The 21,910-nt window shown below is 40.6% G+C and overlaps 1 pseudogene; it reads left to right on the top strand.

Annotated features, from left to right (window-relative positions):
• Window positions 1–13,038: 13,038 nt before the first annotated feature.
• Window positions 13,039–13,929, top strand: LOC144307727 (microtubule-associated protein RP/EB family member 1 pseudogene; annotated as a pseudogene).
• Window positions 13,930–21,910: the final 7,981 nt, after the last annotated feature.

Genomic DNA, 21,910 nt, shown 5'->3' with positions numbered 1-21,910 from the left:
AAAGCCTGGGACACAAGCATGGGGATTGTTCACTTTTCTGTGAGAGCTTCCTGGATAGCAATGGCAACAAGGTCCCCTCTCTGGGGACCAGAGAGTGTAGTAATGTCAATGTCATCTGCTTCCCACCCAATAGCATGGTTGGACTTCAGTAAGCAACACAGACCCCCCAGTAGAGGCTAGAGAAGCTTACACCAAATGCCACCTCTCTGCACCCTGCAGGGGCATTTTAAGAGGACAGGTCTGACTGTGAGCCAAAGTAGCAGGCCTCTTCCCCAAAGGACCAGCAGAGGCCTCCTGCAGGCATCAAGTCTACTGATCATAGAGTGCTCCAAGCATTATCTTCAGTTCTGGTGGAAATAGGACAAGGGTTTTTTTCCCCCTTTGGAATCAGACTTTTTGTTTTTTATTTGTTTATTTTTTTCATTTTCTTTTCTCTTTTTTCAGATCAAATTTCTTTTTTCTTTCTATTTGTTTGGAATCAGACTTATAATTTGTAATTTGCATGTTTTTCGTTGCTGTTTCTTTTCCTTTTCTCTTTTTTTTTTTTTTGGATTACGTTTTTTTTCCAGGTGTATCTGAATAAACAAATCCTAGCACACCCAGTTAAAGGTCCAGATAATTCCCATTGCAACCAAGGAAGAACTCTGCAAAAGACTGACCTGTGGGAAACAGCAGCCAAAACACAACAGCAGAATGCACAAGGCACACACCAGAAACACTTCCTGCAGTGCCAGGCCTTGAACATTGCATGAACCCTTCATAATATAGCATTACTCTCACGAGCAGGAAACATAATAAGCTTTCATAGCACACAAAAGGCAAAAACCTATACAAAATGATAAAATGAAGGAATTCTCCCGAAAAGAAAGATCAAGAAGAAACCACAGTCACGGATTTGCTCAAAACAGATATAAATAGTATATATCAGAACAAGAACTTAAAATAATAGACATAAGACTACCATCAGGATTTGAGAAAAGCATAGAAGACACCAGAAAAATTCTGCTGCACAAATAAAAGAACTAAAAACTAGTTAGCCTGAAATATAAAATGCTATAACTGAGATGAAAAACCAACTGGACATAATCATAACAAGGATGGAAGAATCAGAGGAACAAATAGGTGATATAGAAGGTAAAATTATGGAAAATAATGAAACTTCAAAGAAGGGGGAAAGAAAACTATTAGATCACAAATATAGACTTAGGGAACTAAGTAATTCCATAAAGCACAATAATATCCATATCATAGGAGTCTCAGAAACAGAAGAGTGGGAAAAGGAGGCAGAAGATTTATTTGAACAAATTATAGCTGAGAATGTCCCTAAACTGTGGAAAGAAACAGGCATTCAAATCCAAAAGGCACAGAGAACTCCCCTAAAGACCAACAAAACACATCAACAACAAGACATTTCATAGTGAAACTTGAAAAATACAAAGAAAATTCTGAAAGCAGAATCCTACAAGGGTAGACACATAAGGTTAGCAACAGACCTGTCCACAGAAATGTGACACCAGAAAACAGTAGCATGATATATTCAATGTGATGAATAAAAAAATATGCAGCCAGGAATACTTTATTCAGCTAGACTGTCATTCAGAATAGAAGGAGAGACAGAGTTTCTCAGACAACCATAAACTAAAGGAGTTTGTGAACACTAAACCAGCTCTGCAAGAAATATTAAAGGGGACCCCTTTAGTGGGAAAGAGAGATGAAAATCAACAAGGACTAGAAAGGTATAGAGACAAACCACAGGAACAGCAACTTTATAGGTTACAAAATGGCACTAAATTTATATCTTTCAATAATTACTCTAAACGTAAATGGACTAAATGCTCCAATCAAAAGACAGGGTATCAGAATGGATTAAAAAAAACCCAAGACCCATCTATATGCTGCTTAAAAGGGACTCATTTTAGACCCAAAGACACCTCCATATTGAAAGTGAGGAAGTAGAGAATGATCCATCATGCCAATGGACATCAAAAGAAAGATGAAGTAGCCATTCTTACATAAGAAAAACTAGATTTTAAACCAAAGACTGTATTATAAGAGATGAAGAAGGGCCTATCCTACAACAGATCTAGCAATTGTAAATATTTATGACCCCACACGGGGAGAAATCTAAAAATAAATAACAAACTTAAAAAATATATCAATAATAATACAATAATAGTAAGGGAACTTAACACCTCATTACAACAATGGAGAGATTGTATAAGCAGAAGATCAAAAATAAAACAGAGGAATTGAATTACACACTGAACCATATGGACTTCACAGATATATTCTCAACATTTCATCCTAAAGCAACTGAATATACATTATTTTTTAGTACACTTGGCACATTCTCCAGAATAGATCACGTACTGGGCCACAACCAGTACAAAAAGATTGAGATCATAGCATGCGTATATTCAGACCACACCAGTATAAACTTGAAGTTATCCACGACAAAAAAAAAAAAAATGGAAAAACTACTAATACATGGAGATTAACGAACATCTTACTAAATAATGAATGGGTTAAACAGAAAATTATTTTAAAGATTTGTTTATTTATTCATGATAGACAGAGAGAGGGAGGCAGAGGGAGAAGCAGGCTCCATGCAGAGAGCCCGATGTGGGACTCGATCCTGGGACCCTGGGATCACACCCTGAGCCAAAGTCACCTGCTCAAACTGCTGAGCCACCCAGGAGACCCTTAAACAGAAAATTAAAAAAATAAACTAAAAAATGCCTGGAAACAATTGAAAAAGAAAACACAAGAGTGCAAAACCTTTGGGATACAACAAAAGTGCTCATAAAAGGGAAGAATATAGCAATACAGGCTTTCCTCAAGAAGCAAGAAAAGTTTCAAATATACAACCTAACCTTACACCTAAAAGAGCTGGAAAGAGAACAGCAAGGAAAGCCTAAAATCAACAGAAAAGGAAAATACTACAGATTAGAGCAGAAATCAATGATACAGAAAAAGAACAGTATAACAGATCAACAAAACTAGGACCTGGTTCATTGAAAGAATTAACAAAATTGATAAACCCCTAGCAAACTTATAGTAAAAAGAAAGGACTCAAATAAATAAAATCATGAATGAAAGAATACAGATCACAACTAACACCACAAAAATACAAAGAATTGTAAGAGAATATTATGAGCAATTATATGCAAGGGGGAGGAGGCAAGAGGGTGGAAGAGTAGGGTCCCCAAGTCACCTGTCCCCACCAAATTACCTAGATAAATTTCAAATTATCCTAAAAACCTACAAATTCGGCCTGTGATTTAAAGAAACAACAGCTGGAATGCTACAGTGCGAAGAGTTCGTGCTTCTGTCAAGGTAGGAAGATGGAAAAAAAAAAAAGAAATAAAAAGCATCCAAGAGGGAGGGGCCCAGGCAGGAGCATAGCTAAGGCCCAGGGCGAGTGCCCCCAGGACAGGAAAGCCTCCTCCTGAGAAGCAGGAGCTTCACCCATCTTCCCCGATGGGAAGGCGCTAGCAGGGAGCTGGAGCAGGATCCCAGGAGGGGCGGGGATGCCCTCAGGCTCCCAGGGGCACTAACAGAGGACGTGCGCCCAGGGGGAGAGTGCCACACACCGCAGCCCAGCTCCTTAAAGGGCTGCAGCACACCCCCGACTGCGCCCCTTAGGCCCTCGGAGCGGGATTCCAGCCCCACAGGCCCCAGAGCCCAGGGCACCAGGGGACACAGCCCAGGATACGGCTCTCCCTCGGGACAGGCAGAGGCCAGGAGGGCACAGGACAGCAAGGACGCTCCTGCCGCTGGGCGGCCCGAGCTGTGCAGATCAGCAGCCCCGCCCCCAGAGCATCCAGGCCAGTGTGGACTGGGAGACTGCGGTAGTTACTGCAGGAGCTGACTCTAAGCTGCAGAGCTGGCCGCCACTGTTGTTGCTCCTCTTGGGGCCTCACAGGATAAACAACCGCCACTGAGCCTCACAGTGGCCTCAGGGGATAAACAGGATAAACAACTCCTACTGAGCCCTGCACCAGGTAGGGGGCTGAGCAACTCCCCCAGGTGCTCACACCTGAGAATCAGCATAGCAGGCCCCTCCCCCAGAAGACCAGCTAGAAGGATAGGGGAAAAGCAAGTTATTGACCAAGCAGCACGGAAAGTTCCAAAGGAAGTCGAGGGATTTACAGTATATAGAATCAGAGGATACTCCCCCTTGTTTTTTGTTTTCTGTTGGCTTCCCCCCTTTTCTTTCTTTTCTTTTTTTTTTCTTCTTCTTTTTCTTTTCTTTTTTCTCTTCTTTTTCTCCTTTTCCCAGAACAACCTGTTTTTGGCCACTCTGCACTGAGCAAAATGACTAGAAGGAAAAACTCACCTCAAAAGAAGGAATCAGAGGGGGAGGAGCAAGATGGCGGAAGAGTAGGGTCTCCAAATCACCTGTCTCCAACAAACTACCTAGAAAACCTTCAAATTATCCTGAAAATCTATGAATTCGGCCTGGGATTTAAAGAGAGACCAGCTGGAATGCAACAGTGAGAAGAGTTCGCGCATCTATCAAGGTAGGAAGACTGGGAAAAAGAAGTAAAGAAACAAAGGCCTCGAGGGGGAGGGGCCCCGCGAGGAGCCGGGCTGAGGCCGGGGCGAGTGTCCCCAGGACAGGAGAGCCCCGTCCCGGAGACGCAGGAGCTGCACCGACCTTGCCGGGCGGAAAGGGGCTCGCAGGGAGGTGGAGCAGGACCCAGGAGGGCGAGGAGGCCCTCGGGCTCCCCGGGACAGTAACAGAGCAACTGCGCGCCCAGGAGAGTGCGCCGAGCTCCCTAAGGGCTGCAGCGCGCACGGCGGGACCCGGCGGGACCCGGAGCAGCTGAAGGGGCTCGGGGGCGGCTCCGCGGAGGGGGCTGCGCGGCCCCGGGAGCAGCTCGGAGGGGCTCGGGCAGAGGAAGAGGCTCCGTGCCGAGGGGGCTGCGCGGTTCCAGGAGCAGCTCGGAGGGGCTCGGGCGGAGGCTCCGCGGAGGGGGCTGCGGGGCGGGAGCGCGAATCCACCAGCTCAGGCCCCGGAGCACAGGGCGCCGGGACACAGCCCAGGATCCCGCCTCCCCCGGGACAGGCAGAGACCGGGAGGGCCCAGGACAGCAAGGACGCTCCTGCCCCGAGCTGAGCAGATCAGCGGCCCCGCCACGGAGCCTCCAGGCCCTGCAGACGGAGTTCCTGCCGGAGCTGAATCCAGGTTTCCAGAGCTGCCCCGCCACTGGGGCTGTTCCTCCTGCGGCCTCACGGGGTAAACAACCCCCACTGAGCCCTGCACCAGGCAGGGGCACAGCAGCTCCCCCAACTGCTAACACCTGAAAATCAGCACAGCAGGCCCCTCCCCCAGAAGATCAGCTACACGGACAACTTCCAGGAGAAGCCAAGGGACTTAAAGAACACAGAATCAGAAGATACTCCCCTGTGGTTCTTTTTTTTTTTTTTTTTCTTTTGTTTTGTTTTTTTTTGTTTTTGTTTTTTGTTTTTTTGTTTTGTTTTGTTTTGCTTTTTGATTTGTTTCCTTCCCCCACCCCCCCTTTTTTTTCTCCTTTCTTTTTCTTTCTCTTTTTCTTCTTTTTTTTTCTTTCGTTTTTTTTTTCTCTTCCCTTTTTTTTTCTCTTTCTCTTTTCTTTCCTTCTTTCTCTCCTCTCTTTTTCTCTTTTTCCCAATACAACTTGCTTTTGGCCACTCTGCACTGAGCAAAATGACTAGAAGGAAAACCTCACCTCAAAAGAAAGAATCAGAAACAGTCCTCTCTCCCACAGAGTTACAAAATCTGGATTACAATTCAATGTCAGAAAGCCAATTCAGAAGCACTATTATACAGCTACTGGTGGCTCTAGAAAAAAGTATAAAGGACTCAAGAGATTTCATGACTGCAGAATTTAGAGCTAATCAGGCAGAAATTAAAAATCAATTGAATGAGATGCAATCCAAACTAGAAGTCCTAACGACGAGGGTTAACGAGGTGGAAGAACGAGTGAGTGACCTAGAAGACAAGTTGATATCAAAGAGGGAAACTGAGGAAAAAAGAGACAAACAATTAAAAGACCATGAAGATAGATTAAGGGAAATAAACGACAGCCTGAGGAAGAAAAACCTACGTTTAATTGGGGTTCCCGAGGGCGCCGAAAGGGACAGAGGGCCAGAATATGTATTTGAACAAATTCTAGCTGAAAACTTTCCTAATCTGGGAAGGGAAACAGGCATTCAGATCCAGGAAATAGAGAGATCCCCCCCTAAAATCAATAAAAACCGTTCAACACCTCGACATTTAATTGTGAAGCTTGCAAATTCCAAAGATAAGGAGAAGATCCTTAAAGCAGCAAGAGACAAGAAATCCCTGACTTTTATGGGGAGGAGTATTAGGGTAACAGCAGACCTCTCCACAGAGACCTGGCAGGCCAGAAAGGGCTGGCAGGATATATTCAGGGTCCTAAATGAGAAGAACATGCAACCAAGAATACTTTATCCAGCAAGGCTCTCATTCAAAATGGAAGGAGAGATAAAGAGCTTCCAAGACAGGCAGCAACTAAAAGAATATGTGACCTCCAAACCAGCTCTGCAAGAAATTTTAAGGGGGACTCTTAAAATTCCCCTTTAAGAAGAAGTTCAGTGGAACAGTCCACAAAAACAAGGACTGAATAGATATCATGATGACACTAAACTCATATCTCTCAATAGTAACTCTGAATGTGAACGGGCTTAATGACCCCATCAAAAGGCGCAGGGTTTCAGACTGGATAAAAAAGCAGGACCCATCTATTTGCTGTCTACAAGAGACTCATTTTAGACAGAAGGACACCTACAGCCTGAAAATAAAAGGTTGGAGAACCATTTACCATTCGAATGGTCCTCAAAAGAAAGCAGAGTAAGCCATCCTTATATCAGATGAACTAAAATTTACCCCAAAGACTGTAGTGAGAGATGAAGAGGGACACTATATCATACTTAAAGGATCTATTCAACAAGAGGACTTAACAATCCTCAATATATATGCTCCGAATGTGGGAGCTGCCAAATATATAAATCAATTATTAACCAAAGTGAAGAAATACTTAGATAATAATACACTTATACTTGGTGACTTCAATCTAGTTCTTTCTATACTCGATAGGTCTTCTAAGCACAACATCTCCAAAGAAACAAGAGCTTTAAATGATACACTGGACCAGATGGATTTCACAGATATCTACAGAACTTTACATCCAAACTCAACTGAATACACATTCTTCTCAAGCGCACATGGAACTTTCTCCAGAATAGACCACATATTGGGACACAAATCGGGTCTGAACCGATACCAAAAGATTGGGATTGTCCCCTGCATATTCTCGGACCATAATGCCTTGAAATTAGAACTAAATCACAACAAGAAGTTTGGAAGGACCTCAAACACGTGGAGGTTAAGGGCCATCCTGCTAAAAGATAAAAGGGTCAACCAGGAAATTAAGGAAGAATTAAAAAGATTCATGGAAACTAATGAGAATGAAGATACAACCGTTCAAAATCTTTGGGATGCAGCAAAAGCAGTCCTAAGGGGGAAATACATCGCAATACAAGCATCCATTCCAAAACTGGAAAGAACTCAAATACAGAAGCTAACCTTACACATAAAGGAGCTAGAGAAAAAACAGCAAATAGATCCTACACCCAAGAGAAGAAGGGAGTTAATAAAGATTCGAGCAGAACTCAACGAAATCGAGACCAGAAGAACTGTGGAACAGATCAACAGAACCAGGAGTTGGTTCTTTGAAAGAATTAATAAGATAGATAAACCATTAGCCAGCCTTATTAAAAAGAAGAGAGAAAAGACTCAAATTAATAAAATCATGAATGAGAAAGGAGAGATCACTACCAACACCAAGGAAATACAAACGATTTTAAAAACATATTATGAACAGCTATACGCCAATAAATTAGGCAATCTAGAAGAAATGGACGCATTCCTGGAAAGCCACAAACTACCAAAACTGGAACAGGAAGAAATAGAAAACCTGAACAGGCCAATAACCAGGGAGGAAATTGAAGCAGTCATCAAAAACCTCCCAAGACACAAGAGTCCAGGGCCAGATGGCTTCCCAGGGGAATTTTATCAAACGTTTAAAGAAGAAATCATACCTATTCTCCTAAAGCTGTTTGGAAAGATAGAAAGAGATGGAATACTTCCAAATTCGTTCTATGAAGCCAGCATCACCTTAATTCCAAAGCCAGACAAAGACCCCACCAAAAAGGAGAATTACAGACCAATATCCCTGATGAACATGGATGCAAAAATTCTCAACAACATACTGGCCAATAGGATCCAACAGTACATTAAGAAAATTATTCACCATGACCAAGTAGGATTTATCCCTGGGACACAAGGCTGGTTCAACACCCGTAAAACAATCAATGTGATTCATCATATCAGCAACAGAAAAACCATGAACCATATGATCCTCTCATTGGATGCAGAGAAAGCATTTGACAAAATACAGCATCCATTCCTGATAAAAACTCTTCAGAGTGTAGGGATAGAGGGAACATTCCTCGACATCTTAAAAGCCATCTATGAAAAGCCCACAGCAAATATCATTCTCAATGGGGAAGCACTGGGAGCCTTTCCCCTAAGATCAGGAACAAGACAGGGATGTCCACTCTCACCACTGCTATTCAACATAGTACTGGAAGTCCTAGCCTCAGCAATCAGCAAAAAGACATTAAAGGCATTCAAATTGGCAAAGAAGAAGTCAAACTCTCCCTCTTCGCCGATGACATGATACTCTACATAGAAAACCCAAAAGTCTCCACCCCAAGATTGCTAGAACTCATACAGCAATTCGGTAGCGTGGCAGGATACAAAATCAATGCCCAGAAGTCAGTGGCATTTCTATACACTAACAATGAGACTGAAGAAAGAGAAATTAAGGAGTCAATCCCATTTACAATTGCACCCAAAAGCATAAGATACCTAGGAATAAACCTAACCAAAGATGTAAAGGATCTATACCCTCAAAACTATAGAACACTTCTGAAAGAAATTGAGGAAGACACAAAGAGATGGAAAAATATTCCATGCTCATGGATTGGCAGAATTAATATTGTGAAAATGTCAATGTTACCCAGGGCAATATACACGTTTAATGCAATCCCTATCAAAATACCATGGACTTTCTTCAGAGAGTTAGAACAAATTATTTTAAGATTTGTGTGGAATCAGAAAAGACCCCGAATAGCCAGGGGAATATTAAAAAAGAAAACCATATCTGGGGGCATCACAATGCCAGATTTCAGGTTGTACTACAAAGCTGTGGTCATCAAGACAGTGTGGTACTGGCACAAAAACAGACACATAGATCAGTGGAACAGAATAGAGAATCCAGAAGTGGACCCTGAACTTTATGGGCAACTAATATTCGATAAAGGAGGAAAGACTATCCATTGGAAGAAAGACAGTCTCTTCAATAAATGGTGCTGGGAAAATTGGACATCCACATGCAGAAGAATGAAACTAGACCACTCTCTTTCACCATACACAAAGATAAACTCAAAATGGATGAAAGATCTAAATGTGAGACAAGATTCCATCAAAATCCTAGAGAAGAACACAGGCAACACCCTTTTTGAACTCAGCCATAGTAACTTCTTGCAAGATACATCCACGAAGGCAAAAGAAACAAAAGCAAAAATGAACTATTGGGACTTCATCAAGATAAGAAGCTTTTGCACAGCAAAGGATACAGTCAACAAAACTCAAAGACAACCTACAGAATGGGAGAAGATATTTGCAAATGACATATCAGATAAAGGGCTAGTTTCCAAGATCTATAAAGAACTTATTAAACTCAACACCAAAGAAACAAGCGATCCAATCATGAAATGGGCAAAAGACATGAAGAGAAATCTCACAGAGGAAGACATAGACATGGCCAACATGCATATGAGAAAATGTTCTGCATCACTTGCCATCAGGGAAATACAAATCAAAACTACAATGAGATACCACCTCACACCAGTGAGAATGGGGAAAATTAACAAGGCAGGAAACAACAAATGTTGGAGAGGATGCGGAGAAAAGGGAACCCTCTTACACTGTTGGTGGGAATGTGAACTGGTGCAGCCACTCTGGAAAACTGTGTGGAGGTTCCTCAAACAGTTAAAAATATACCTGCCCTACGACCCAGCAATTGCACTGTTGGGGATTTACCCCAAAGATACAGACGCAATGAAACGCCGGGACACCTGCACCCCGATGTTTCTAGCAGCAATGTCCACGATAGCCAAACTGTGGAAGGAGCCTCGGTGTCCAACGAAAGATGAATGGATAAAGAAGATGTGGTTTATGTATACAATGGAATATTACTCAGCTATTAGAAATGACAAATACCCACCATTTGCTTCAACGTGGATGGAACTGGAGGGTATTATGCTGAGTGAAGTAAGTCAGTCGGAGAAGGACAAACATTATATGTTCTCATTCATTTGGGGAATATAAATAATAGTGAAAGGGAATATAAGGGAAGGGGGAAGAAATGTGTGGGAAATATCAGAAAGGGAGACAGAACGTAAAGACTGCTAACTCTGGGAAACGAACTAGGGGTGGTAGAAGGGGAGGAGGGCGGGGGGTGGGAGTGAATGGGTGACGGGCACTGGGGGTTATTCTGTATGTTAGTAAATTGAACACCAATAAAAAATAAAAAAAATAAAAAAAATAAAAAAAATAAAAAAAAAAAAAAAAAGATCTAATCAGGCAGAATTTAAAAATCAATTAAATGAGATGCAATCCAAACTAGAGGTCCTAACGACGAGGGTTAATGAGGGATAAGAATCAGTGAGTGACATAGAAGACAAGTTGATGGCAACGAGGGAAACTGAGGGAAAAAGAGAAAAACAATTAGAAGATCATGAGAAGAGAATTAGAATAACATGAGAGACTCCTAACTCTGGGAAATGAACAAGGGGTGGTAGAAAGGGAGGTGGGCGGGCGGTGGGGTGACTGGGTAACAGGTCACTGAGGGGGACATGTGATGGGATGAGCGTTGTGTTGAGCATATGTGTTATGCTTGAGCATATGTGTTATGTCACATAAGGACACCTACAGCCTGAAAATGAAAGGTACTCAAATGGTCCTCAAAAGAAAGCAGGGGTAGCTATCCTTATTTCAGATAAACTAAAGTTTATCCTGAAGACTGTAGTAAGAGATGAAGAGGGACACTATATCATACTTCACGATCTATCCAAGAGGACTTAACAATCATCGATATTTATGCCCCGAATGTGGGAGCTGCCAAGCATATCAATCAATTAATAACCAAAGTTAATGCATACTTAGATAATAATACACTTAGACTTGGTGACTTCAATGTAGTGCTTTCTACAATCGATAAGTTTCCTAAGCACAACATCTCCAAAGAAACAAGAGCTTTAAATGATACACTGGACCAGATGGATTTCACAGATATTTACAGAACTTTACATTCAAATGCAACTGAATACACATTCTTCTCAAGTGCACATGGAACTTTCTCCAGAATAGACCACATACTGGGTCACAAATCAGGTCTGAACCGATACCAAAAGATTGGGATCGGCCCCTGCATATTTTCAGACCATAATGCTTTGAAATTAGAATTAAATCACAAGAATTTTGGAAGAAATTCAAACATGTGGAGGTTAAGGACCATCCTTAAAAGATGAAAGGGTCAACCAGGAAATTAGAGAAGTTTTAAAAATTCATGGAAACTAATGAGAATGAAGATACAACTGTGCAAAATCTTTGGCATACAGCAAAAGCAGTCCTAAGGGGGAAATACATCACAATACAAGCATCCATCCAAAAACTGGAAAGAACTAAAATACAAAAGCTAACCTTGCACCTAAAGGAGCTAGAGAAAAAACAGCAAATAGATCCGACACCCAGAAGAAGAAGAGAGTTAATAAAGATTCGAGCAGAACTCAATGAAATAGAGACCAAGAGAACTGTGGAACAGATCAACAAAACCAGGAGTTGGTTCTTTGAAAGAATTAATAAGATAGATAAACCATTAGCCAGCCTTATTAAAAAGTAGAGAGAAAAGGCTCAAATTAATAAAGTCCTGTATGAGAAAGGAGAGATTACCACCAACACCAAGGAAATACAAATGATTTTAGAAACATATTATGAGCAGCTATATGCCAATAAATTAGGCAATCTAGAAGAAATGGATGCATTTCTGGAAAAACCACAAACTACCAAAACTGGAACAGGAAGAAATAGACAACCTGAACAGGCCAATTACCAGGGAGGAAATTGAAGCCGTCATCAAAAACCTTGCAAGACATAAAAGTCCAGGGCCAGATGGCTTCCCAGGGGAATTCTATCAAACGTTTAAAGAAGAAACCGTACCTATTCTACTAAAGCTGTTTGGAAACATAGAAAGAGATGGAACAATTCCAAACTCGTTTTATGAGGCCAGCATCACCTTAATTCCAAAACCAGACAAAGTCCCCACCAAAAAGGAGAATTATAGACCAATATCCCTGATGAAGATGGATACAAAAATTCTCAACAAGATACTAGCCAATAGGATCCAACAAAACTTTAAGAAGATTATTCACCGTGACCCAGTGGGATTTATCCCTGGGATGCAAGATTGGTTTAACACTTGTAAAGCAATCAATGTGATTGATCATATCAGCAAGAGAAAAAACAAGAACCATATGATCCTCTCCATAGATGCAGAGAAAGCATTTGACAAAGTACAGCATCCATTCCTGATCAAAAGTCTTCAGCTTGTAGTGATAGAGGGAACATTCCTCAGCATCTTAAAAGCCATCTACGAAAAGCCCACAGCAAATATCATTCTCAATGGGGAAGCACTGGGAGCTTTTCCCCTAAGATCAGGAACAAGACAGGGTTGTCCACTCTCACCACTGCTACTCAACATAGTATTAGAAGTCCTAGCCTCAGTAATCAATAAAAAGAAAAAAGGCTTTCAAATTAGCAAAGGAGGTCGGGCGGTTTGAACAAGACAAGACAGAATCGAAGCCAGGCACAGGCAGTGGACGCGGTCCTGCCGAGAGCCGAAGATGGCAGTGAACGTTTACTCAATGTCCGTCACCAGTGATAACCTAAGTTGACATGATATGCTGGCCTGTATCAATGAGTCTCTGTAGCTGAATCTGACAAAGATTGAACAGTTGTGCTCAGGGGCTGCCTATTGTCAGTTTATGGACATGTTTTTCCCTGGCTCCATTGCCTTGAAGAAAGTGAAATTCCAGGCTAAACTAGAGCACGAATACATCCAGAACTTCAAAATACTACAAGCAGGTTTTAAGAGAATGGGTGTTGACAAAATAATTCCTGTGGACAAATTAGTAAAAGGAAAGTTTCAGGAGAATTTTGAATTTGTTCAGTGGTTCAAGAAGTTTTTTGATGCAAACTATGATGGAAAAGACTATGACCCTGTAGGTGCCAGACAAGGTCAAGTAACTGCAGTGGCTCCCTCCCTTGTTGCTCCAGTTCTGAACAAACCGAAGAAACCTCTCAGCTCTAGCAGTGCAGCTCCACAGAGGCCCATTGCAGCATACAGAACTACTGCAACCCCTAAGGCTGGCCCAGGTGTGGTGCAAAAGAATCCTGGTGTGTGCAACGGGGATGATGAAGCAGCTGAATTGATGCAGCAGGTCAATGTATTGAAATTTACCGTCGAAGACTTGGAGAAAGAGAGAAATTTCTACTTTGGAAAGCTAAGAAACATTGAATTGATTTGCCAGAAGAACGAAGGGGAAAACAACCCTGTATTGCAGAGGATCGTGGACATTCTCTATGCCACAGATGAAGGCTTTGTGATACCTGATGAAGGGGGCCCACAGGAGGAACAAGAAGAGTATTAACAACCTGGACCAGCAAAGCAACATCCAAATTCTTCACTCCAAATCATGTGCTTAACTGTAAAATATCCCCTTTTATTATTCTTAGAGGACTCACTGGTTTCTTTTCATGAGCAGACAGTACCTCTTCTTAAAGTGCACTTTGCAGAAGCTTCACCCCTTTTCCAATGAGTTTCAGTTAGGAGCTTTTACCCTGTAGCAGAGCAGTGTTAACATCTAGTTGGGTCACCTGGAGAACAGAGAGGCTGACCATGGGGCTCACTGTGTGGATGCTGGTAACACTCAGTGCTGGAGAAGGTGCTCTTATGTCATACACTGAGGTGGAGTCCTCAGTAGAGAAATGTAAAGACTGATTTGAATTTTAAGCTACTGTGAAATTTGGCAGAGAACGTTTTAATAAATAAATGCTTTAAGAGTATTTAAAATATGCTTCCATATTTCAAAATAAAAAATGTACCATGACAGATTTTACATGTTTGACATGGTGTCTGGGAAGGAAGGGCCAGACCTCTGGACCTTTGGAATCTGCTGTTCACAGGCCTTGCAGGGCTACTTGAATCCTCAAAGACCTAGACCTTGGCTCAAAAGGGAAGTTTAAAAAGTTGCTCTGTAAAGCCATTTGGTGTCCTTGACCAATCGTATCCCTCCTCTAAGAAGCAAGAGGCATTGTTGCCTGGATGAATAGAGGGCACGTTTCAGCCCTGAGATGTTGAAGAGCTTGAATTTCATTGAACATTTCTCTGACGATTTTTCCAGTTATCCCTGAAATTTCTATGTATTGTGTTTTTGGGAAATGAGGTGTGTCCAGTTTCTAAATCTAACAACTACCTTTGGGGACTTGCCCACATCTCTGGGATTTGAATGGGGGTCATGTCCCATTTTACTGTCTTTTAAGTTTACATTGAACATGTTTCTCTTCTCTGCTCCCTGTGCCCACTGGAGACTCCTCTTGGGCTCCTTAAAGTTTGCTGCTTAGAGTGTAAGTTCAGCAGGCAGGTCACGCTGCAATTTCTTTCTGGATCTCTGGCAAAGAGAGTGACCAGTGAAGGCCATCACTACCTTAGGATCTGCAAGGCTGGGTGTTCTCTGTACCTGCTGCCCACCACCCTCCACTGTTATCGGAATACTTTGCCAGTGCACTAATCTCCTTGGAGATAAAATTCATTAGCGTGTTACTAAATGTTAATTTTCTTTTGCAGAAGATACAGTACTGTGTCTGAATTAATTATTAATATTTAAAATATTTCATTCCTTAACTCTTCCTCATTGCTTTGCCCCTAGCCTATTCAGTTTCTTTGTTTGGCAGAATTCTGCAAAATGTGTGTCACCCACTACTGAGATTGTTCAGCCCCTGATGTATTTGTATTGATTTGTTCCTGGTGGTAGCTTGTCCTAAAATGTGTGTAGAAAGCAGATATTTTATGATAAAATTGTTTTGTAATGCATGCTCTGTGTGGAATTCAGAGGAAAACCGAGATTCAGTGATTAACAATGCCAAAAAAATGCAAGTAACTAGCCATTGTTCAAATAACAGTGGTGCTATTTCTCTTTTGTGGCCTTTTGGACTTTTGTTGCCCTAAAATTCCATTTTATGGGGAACACATTTTCCACCTGGTCTTTCTTGACAGGGTTTTTTTCTACTTTAAACAGTTTCTAAATAAAATTCTGTATTTCAAAAAAAAAAAAAAAAACAAATTGGCAAAGGAGAAGTCAAACTCTCCCTCTTTGCAGATGACATGATACTGTACATAGAACACCCAAAAGTCTCCACCCCAAGATTGCTAGAATTCGTACAGCAATTCAGCAGTGTGGCAGGATATACAATCAATGCCTTGAAATCAGTGTAATTTCTATCCAGTAACAATTCAACTGAAAAAAGAGAAATTAAAGAGTCAGTCCCATTTACAATTGCATCCAAAAGCATAAGATACCTAGGAATAAACCTAACCAAAGAAGTAAAGGATCCATACCCTAAAAACTACAGAACAATTCTGAAAGAAATTGAGGAAGACACAAAGAGATGGAAAAATATTCCATGCTCATGGATTGGAAGAATTAATATTGTGAAAATGTCAATGCTACCCAGGGCAATGTACACATTTAACACATTCCCTATCAAAATACCATGGACTTTCTTCAGAGAGTTGGAACAAATCATCTTAAGATTTGTGTGGAATCAGAAAAGACCCCGAATAGCCAGGGGAATATTGAAAAAGAAAACCATAGCTGGGGGCATCACAATGCCAGATTTCAGGTTGCACTACAAAGCTGTGATCGTCAAGAATGTGTGGTACTGGCCCAAAAACAGACACATAGATCAATGGAACAGAATTGAGAATCCAGAAATGGGCCCTCATCTCTATGGTCAACTACTATTCGACGAAGGAGGAAAGACTATCCACTGGAAAAAAGACAGTCTCTTCAATAAATGGTGCTGGGAAAATTGGACGGCCACGTGCAGAAGAATGAAACTGGACCATTCTCTTACACCATACACAAAGATAAACTCAAAATGGATGAAAGATCTAAATGTGAGACAAGAATCCATCAAAATCCTAGAGGAGAACACAGGCAACACCCTTTTTGAACTTGGCCACAGCAACTTCTTGCAAAATACATCTATGAAGACAAGGGAAACAAAGGCAAAAATAAACTCTTGGGACTTAATCAAGATAAAAAGCTTCTTCACAGGAAAAGAAACAGTCAACAAAACTAGAGAACAATCTACAGAATGGGAATGGATATTTGCAAGTGACATATCAGATAAAGGGCTAGTATCCAAGATCTATAAAGAACTTATTAAACTCAACAGCCAAGAAACAAACAATCGAATCATGAAATGGGCAAATGACATGAACAGAAATCTCACAGAGGAAGACATAGACATGGCCAACAAGCACATGAGAAAATGCTACGCATCACCGGCCATCAGGGAAATACAAATCAAAACTGCAGTGAGATCCCACCTCACACCAGGGAGAATGGGGAAAATTAACAAGACAGGAAACAACAAATGTTGGAGAGGATGTGGAGAAAGGGGAACCCTCTTGCACTGTTGGTAGGAACGTGAGCTGGTACAGCCACTCTGGAAAACTGTGTGTAAGTTCCTCAAAGAGTTATAAATAGATCTGCCCTATGACTCAGCAATTGCACTGCTGGGGATTTACCCTCAAAGATACAGATGCAGTGAAACACCGAGACACCTGCACCCCAATGTTTATAGCAGCAATGTCCAGAATAGCCAAACCGTGGAAGGAGCCTTGGTGAGGAAGGAGCCTCATTGAAAGATGAATGGATAAAGAAGATATGGTCTCTATATACAATAGAATGTTACTCAGCCATTGGAAATGACAAATATCCACCATTTTCTTCAATGTGGATGGAACTGGAGGGTGCTATGCTGAGTGTAGTAAGTCAATAGGAGAAGATTATATGGTCTCATTCATTTGGGGAATATAACATATAGTGAAGGGTAATAAAGGGGAAAGGAGAGAAAATGAGTGTGATATATCAGTGAGGGTGACAGAACATGAAAGACCCCTAACTCTGGGAAACGAACTAGGGGTGGTGGAAAGGGAGGTGGGCACAGGATTGGGGTGACTGGGTGACAGGCACCGTGGGGGGCACTTGAAGGGATGAGCACTGGGTGTTATGCTATATGTTGTCATATCCACCTCCAATAAAAAAAAATATACAAAATAATTTCCAATCATTATTGAGTAACTTCTGTTAAATAACTCTGTGTACCTATTTTCCTCCAGTCACTGGTAACCACTATTCTGCTTTCTATCCCTATGAATGTTATACTTTAAGTACCTTATATACGTAGAATAATACATATTTGTTCATTATATCTGGCTTATTCCACTTAGCATAATGTTTTCAAGGTTCATTCAGGTTATAGCAAACATTAAAATGTATTCATTTTTAAGGTTGAATAATATTCCATTGTATGAATATGTTACATTTTGCTCATTCTTTCATCCATCAATTAACATTTGAATTGTTTTAACCTTTTGGCTATTGTGAATAATGCTGCTACGAATATTAATGTACAGATATCTTTTGGAGCCTCTGCTTTCAATTCTCTTGGAAATATATCCAGAAATAGAATTGCTAGATCATCTGATAATTCTGTTTATATTTTTGAGATGTGGCTATACTGTGTTTCATAGCATCTGCATCATTATTCATTCTTATCAGCAAGACATAAGGGTACCAGTATCTCCACATCCTTACTAACACTTTTTACTTTCTGTTTCTTTTTTTATTTCAAATTTTTATTTAAATTCAAGTTAGTTAACATATATGGTAAAATTGGTTTCAGGTTAGAATTTAGTGATTCATCACTTACATATAACATCCAGTGCTCATCACAATAAGTGCACTACTTATGACCCATCACCCATTTGGCCCATCCCCCGCCCACCTCCCTCCTGTTTCTTTTAATAATAGCCATGCTAATAGGTATGAAATAGTACTTAATTCTGTTTTTTATTTGCATTTCTCTTAAAGATTAGCGATGTTGGACATCTTTTTCATAGGCTCATTGGCCATTTGTTTCTTTTTCAGAGAAATGTGTGTTCCAGTCCATTGCCTATTTTTGAACTGAGCTCTTTATTTTTGTTGTTGAGTTTCAGGAGTCCTTTCTATATTCTGGATATTAATCCCTTGTCAGATATATGATTTGCAAATGTTTCTTCCCATTCTGTGGATAGCCCTTTCACTCTCTTCAGGGTGTTCACGATACATAAAAGGTATTTTTTGGTTTTTGGTTTTTATTTTATTTCTAGTTACATTTTAGTTTCAGATATACAATATAGTGATAAAACACTTTCATTCATCACTCTGTGCTCATCACAAGTGCACTACTTAATACCCATCACCTATTTCATCCATCCCCCGACCCCTCTCCTCTTTGGTAAATATCTGTTTGTTCTGTATAGTTAAGAACCTGTTTCTTAGTTTGTGCCTCTCCCTCTCTTACAACTTTGCTTCTTTGATTTCTTAAATTCTGCATATAAGTGAAATCATATGGTATTTCTCTTTCTGACTTATTTTGCTTAGCATAATAATATCTAGCTCCATCCATGTAGCTGTGAATGGCAAGATTTCATCCTTTCTGATGGCTGAGTAATATTCCATTGTATATGTATACCACATCTCTTTTATCCATTCATCAGTCAATGGACATTTGGGCTGTTTCCACAGTTTGGCTATTATAGATAATGCTCCTATAAACACAGGGGTGCATGTATCCCTTTGACTTAGTATTTTTGTGTTTTGGGGATAAACTTCTAGTACTTTAAAAATCATTCGGTTTAGATCTGGAAGAGCCTGAAGGCAATAAGAAATTGAGCTTCTGCCCTTAAAGAGACAGCATAACAAACAACTCCACTGAAATAGAGCACAGAAGCAACAGTTTGAAAAAAGCCTGGGGTATATACGAAGATTTATTGACTAATCTCAGGATGTGTGCTGGAGGGCCATAGATCTTTAGGAGACTTCTGGAAGAATGAAATTGCTGGTGGAGGCCATTTCTCCCCTAACCCCCATACCCTAGATAGCCAGACACTTGCATGATCCAGTAGGAACACTCTCCACATATTTTGCTAAAGCCTTGCACCCCACCCCCATGGAGATTCACCCTGCCCAACTAGTCCCACTCAGCAGGTATCCCTCCTAAGTAACTGCTACAGTGACATATCCAGCAAGCAGCCCCAGCAAGGACAAGACCACTCCACTCCATCTTTCCAGCTCTGAAGAGAGGGAAAGATAAACACACATACCAGTTTGATTAAAGTCTCAGCTGAGAGACTGGGGGCAAGCATCTGGTTTGACTGCATACCCCACCCAGCAATAAAAGCTTTTTCAGGAACAACACAGGGAGAGCACCATGTAGTTCCATGCAACCACAGCCCCAGCTGACAAACTGAGGTCAGGAATCTGGTCTGACTGCTGACACCTCCAAACTACAAGCTCACAGGTGACCCAGAAGGGCCCCTTAATGGCACAAGGACCAAGCTTTGCCCACAGAAAAGTGGGCCACTGCAGCCCACTGGACTGAATGCAAACATGGTTCAACCACAATAGTAGGGCATGTGTAACCCACATAGGAGACACCTCTGAAGTTCCAAGTTCTGGTGAACAGGGGACATTGTACTATAGGGCACCACAGGACCTCTTCTTCATAAGGCCACTAGTTTTGAATCAGGAGACATAGCTGACTTTCCTAATACATATCAATAGTAAATTAGAGTAGGCAAAAAAATGGATCAGCAACCTGGAAGACAGGATAAAAGAAACAAATGAAACTGAACAGCAAAAAGAAAAAGAATAATAAGAAATCAGAATAGGGTAAGGGAACTCAGGGACATCATCAAGCATAATTGCACTGGAATTATAGACATTCCAGAAGAAGAGAGAGAGAAGAAAACAGAAAATTTATTTGAAAAAATAACAGCTGAAAAAAATCCCTAATCTGGAGAAGGAAAAAAAGACATCCAGATCCAGAAGGCACAGAGAGACCCCAGCAAAATTAGTACAAAGAGGTAGACACCAATACACATAATAATTAAAATGAATAAAAGTGGGGCACCTGGGTGGCTCAGTGGTTGAGCATCTGCCTTTGTCTCGGGTGGTGATCCCGGGGTCCTGGGATCAAGTCCTACATTGGGCTCCCTGTGGGGAGCCTGCTTCTCCCTCTGTCTATGTCTCTGCCTCTCTCTGTGTCTCTCATGAATAAATAAATAAAATCTTAAATAAAATAAAATGAGTGAAAGTAATGATAAAGAGATAGTGAAAAGCAGCAAGAGAAAATAAAAGTTACATACAAGGAAAACTTCATAACCCTATCAGCTGACTTTTCAGAATAATCTACAGGCCAGAAGGGGTCTGTAAAATAAAATATTCAAATTGCTAAAAAGGGGAAAATCTGCAGCCAACAATACTCTACCTAGCAAAGCTATCATTTAGAATAGACCAACAGATAAAGAGTTTCCCTGACAAACAAAAATTAAAGGAGTTGATCATCACTAGACTAGCCTTACAAGAAATGTTAAAGGGAATTCTTTTTTTTTCAGATATTACTGTATCGATTTAATTATAACATATACATAAACATTTTAAAATATACCCCCCTAACATGGCAGAAACATGATCAGATGTTACAATTTTGTTTTGTTTTGTTTTGTTTTGTTTTTTAATAATAAATTTATTTTTTATTGGTGTTCAATTTGCCAACATACAGAATAACACCCAGTGCTCATCCCATCAAGTGCTCCCCTCAGTACCCACCACCCAGTCACCCCCACCCCCCGCCCTCCTCCCCTTCTACCACCCCTAGTTCGTTTGAGTGGAAACAAAAGGCAATAATCAAGAGTAAGAAAATTAGTAAAAGAAAAAATTTCACAGGTAAATGCAAACATAATAAAAGTAGTAGATTAATTATTTCTAAAACCAATATACAAATTAAGGCACAAAACAGTAAAATCAATTGTATCTATAAAAATCAGTTAAAGGATTCACAAAATAAAAGTATGTAAAGTATAACATCATATATACAAAACATTGGAGGTTGTCAAAACTTAGTTCTTTTAGGAAGTATTCAAGTGTAAGCAACCATTAACTTAACATAGACTGCTATATGCATAAAATGTCATACATGATCTCATGTTAATCATAAATCGAAAATCTGTAATAGATACACAAAAAATAAAAAGATAGGAATCTAAGCATATTATTAAAGAAAACCATCAACCACAAGGGAAGGGGGAAGAGAAGAAAGGAATAGAAAGGAACTACAAAAGCAACCATAAAAACAAATAACGAAATGGCAATATATACATATCTATCAATAATTACTAAAATAAGTCAGTCAGAGAAAGACAAATTCCATATAAGTTCAGTCAATTGTGGAATTTTAAAAACAAAACAAATTTACAAGAGTCCTACATATAGAGAACAAAAATGGTGGTTGCCAGAGGGAAGGTGTGTGGAGGGGTGAGAGAAATAGGTAAGGGGAATTAAGTACACTTATCTTGATAATCATTGAGAAATGTATAAAATT

This window comes from Canis aureus, chromosome X (assembly GCF_053574225.1).
Source record: "Canis aureus isolate CA01 chromosome X, VMU_Caureus_v.1.0, whole genome shotgun sequence".
Classification (NCBI taxonomy): Eukaryota; Metazoa; Chordata; class Mammalia; order Carnivora; family Canidae; genus Canis; species Canis aureus.
The sequence above is the reverse complement of the archived record's forward strand: the minus strand, read 5'-3'. Positions and strand labels throughout refer to the sequence as shown.